The 3,409-nt window shown below is 39.5% G+C and overlaps 1 protein-coding gene across 1 annotated transcript in view; it reads right to left on the bottom strand.

Moving 5' to 3' along the window:
- The window catches only part of SLC27A2 (solute carrier family 27 member 2), a 22,063-nt gene that overhangs the window by 7,445 nt on the left and 11,209 nt on the right, over positions 1 to 3,409 (bottom strand). The window lies entirely within an intron of this gene.

Here is a 3,409-nt window from a genome sequence, read left to right as displayed (position 1 = left end):
TCCGCCCCCTGCGCCGGCCGAGGCGTAGCTGGCAAGCGGCAGAGACGGAGCAGGCCGACCACCAGCTGGCCCAGCCCAAGGGAGGTAAGGCACCCGCCGGAAAAGGGGAAAAAATGGCGGACAGCCTTGCTTGGCGACCCCCGTGAAATGGTCGATCGACCCCAAATGGGGTCGCGACCCATAGGTTGAGAACCGCTGATTTAGGAAGAGAAGAATGCTGTCCTACTGAATCCAGCCCACTATTTCACAAGCTGTGTGACTTCCAGATATCTTGAGTTCAACTCCCAGAATTCTCAACAGTGACCAAGGTAAGAAGAGCTAAGAGCTGTTGGAGTTGATCTCAACTCATCTAGAACTACCAATCAAGGAGAATATTTGTAGCTCAGGGCTGAAATGAGGGGGTCCTTGGTGCTCTCTGAGGTTGGTGGTCTTCTTGCAGATGTTTCATTACCCAAACTAGCTAACATCATCAGTGCTAATAAGGAATCCTTACTAGCACTGATGATGTTACCTAGTTTGGGTAATGAAACATCTTCAAGAAAACACCGAGCTCAGAGGGCAGCAAGGACCCCTCATCTAGAAGTTGCCAAAGTAGGGAAACAGTAAACCAGGCATGAAGAATAACTAGTTAATCATCTACAGCCAATGGAACGGACTGTACAGAATATTGTCTGTACATTGATGAGGTTGAGTAGTGGAGCTGAATGCGAAAGGTTGCAGGATTAGCTCCTGACATCTCCATCAGAATCTCTTGAGAACTCTGCCAATCAGAGCTAGGAGACACCTGATTCAATATAAGACATCTTCCGATAAACTTGATGTATGCATGCAAAAAGGTTGAATTAGAAGTGAATCCTCTTCCTATGCCACCAGGAAAAAGCTTTAACGCAATCTGTGCAGCCACAAAATGTGGAACTAAGCACACGTCACTAAATGTGCATTAATGTGCTGAGTTTAAGATCCAGGGAAGCCTTGTAGATTCGTGTGTTCCATGACACTTTCTTACACACCAGTGAGAGTTTAAAAGCTTTGCATTGTTTTAGTTCATCAAATTTTCCCGGCGTTACCCAAACTGCTAAAGTGGCTAGTTCTAAATAATCTGGTATATTTAAGAGATGAATCTTTCAGTTGGCTTGCCATTTTTTCCCCTTCTTTATTTCGCCCCCTTTTCTTCTTTGATTGTGGACCTCTGAGATTTATTTTTCCACCTAGTAAAGTTTCTCTAGGGGAAACAGACTATTATCAACCTCCGGTTCTGCTGTTTGTCCTTTTGTTTCTCATTAATCCTTTTGTGTGTTAAGGAGAAAAATAAAAGCAGCTGCCATTAAATCTGGCCTATAAATAACCACAAAAGAAGCACACTGAAAAATGATGCCAGAGAGAAAGAAAGTGTGGAATAAGATGGCTTAGATTTGGTTGCTGCAAATAAACATCTGTACAAGATATATTGTTCATTTATGTGTAACTCTGCCCTGAGAAATTCATATCCATTTATTCAGATGTGGTAGCAAACTAATAGTATGTTTCATACACTCAGCGTGCATGCATGAATACTTCAGAAGATGCCAAAAATCCTGTTTTTCCTGTTACTATAATAGAAATTGAGCAATGTGCCTCCCAGTTTAATTGCCAGACAACAAAATCTTTAGTGGTACGGATTTATAACACCTGCAGGCTAAGCAGCTTCCACCATTAAATGTCTCCTTGGATCATATTATCCCACCATTATCACAAATATGTGTTATTCAGTCTTCAGTGAGCATTTCCTTGGTTTATGCAACCATTGTACTCTTAACAATAGGCTGAACTACTATTCAAACATTATTACATCTTCAGTATCGGGATCCATTTAGCCAAAAGAGCAGTCTATTTATTATTATTATTATTATTATTATTATTATTTATTGAATTTTTACCCCGCCCTTCTCCTTGCGGACTCAGGGCGGCTAACAGCCTGATAAAAACAAATACAAAAATATCAAAATACCATCGTTAAAAACATAATTAAAATGAAATATTTAAATTGGCCTTTGTTATTTTAAAATTATTTTTAAAACCCCGCTAAAAATTACCCCTTAGGCCAGTCCTGCTAGTTGGAATAGCCATGTCTTAAGGGTGCGGCGGAAGGAAGGGAGATCCGGGATCACCCGGATCTCTGGGGGTAGTTCGTTATCTTTTATTAAGGGTGTTTTTGTGCTAAAACTGTCTTCCGTGTACATCGTCTGGTCAAACATAACCTTCATTGTTTTGCCTAGGACAAATACGTACCATCTGAGACTTCTGTAATGGATTTTAGGAAGGATTACTATCATTGTGGTATCATTGCAGAAAGAGCTGTAGACAACTCTCATGAAAAAGGTATTGGACTTAAGAGTTAAAATATTGGACTTAAGAGTTAAAACCGGAACTCTTCTTGCTGGGAATAACTACAGAGAAATACAATAAGGGAACAATTTATTTGCTGTTACACATCTTGACTGCAGCGAGGCTTGCATTTGCGCAAAAATGGAAGAGCAAAGAAATCCCCACAGAGGAAGAGTCACTATATAAAATATTAGCATGTGCGGAAATGGACAGGCTTACAATGGTTTTGAAAGACAAATGTGGATCAGTTTACTTCGAAACCTGGGATAAATTTTACCGCTGGAGAGTTTCAAGGAGGACGGTTGGGATTAAAGACTAGTGTTAAGATAGAAATATATGTTATTTTAGAATAAGTGCTGTATATAAAACTTAGATGTATATTCAGAGATGAAGAACCGACTGTAAAATGTGGAATAATTTGATAAGAATGTATATACTGGAATGTCATGTTATATCCAATGTTTTTTTTTTAAATTGTATTATAAATAAAATTTTGGAAAAAAAGAAAAGGTATCTTAGCCCATAGATCGAAAAGAGCTATGGCAAGCATTTCAGAAGGCACTCTCCCTAGTTTTCTAGGAAGTAAAAGGACTTGCAATTTGCTTTTAGATCCAATTGGAAAATTGTTCTGTTAATGCAATCTTGGACTAAATGTAGTGTAAATACTAGTTTTGCACCTCTTCTCTAGATCATCTCAAAGAACCCACAAAGGCAAAGCCATCTATTTGGCTTGACATCAGACAATTAAAGCCTAATTGGGGAAATTCAATGTTCAGCGATCAAGGGAAATTATTCCTGTTTTCCTTCCTGTCCTCTTGGGGGAAAAAATCTTTTAAAATACTTTTCCCCCAGTGGTTTTAGGCCTCCTTCTCTTCCTCCTGTTTGCTAGCTAATGAAGTGCACTAATAATGTTATCTAGTTTGCTAGTGAAATGTCTGAAAGAAAAGAACCAAGTACAGAGAGCATCCATGACCTCTATTCTGCCTGTTGAAGTAATCAGTTTGGCGAACGGGCATGACGTATCCAACAGGGACAAGAGGAGAGA

The sequence above is a fragment of the Protobothrops mucrosquamatus genome, unplaced genomic scaffold, assembly GCF_001527695.2.
Source record: "Protobothrops mucrosquamatus isolate PMUCROS unplaced genomic scaffold, P.Mucros_1.0 scaffold_269, whole genome shotgun sequence".
In the NCBI taxonomy this organism is placed as follows: Eukaryota; Metazoa; Chordata; class Lepidosauria; order Squamata; family Viperidae; genus Protobothrops; species Protobothrops mucrosquamatus.
The sequence above is the reverse complement of the archived record's forward strand: the minus strand, read 5'-3'. Positions and strand labels throughout refer to the sequence as shown.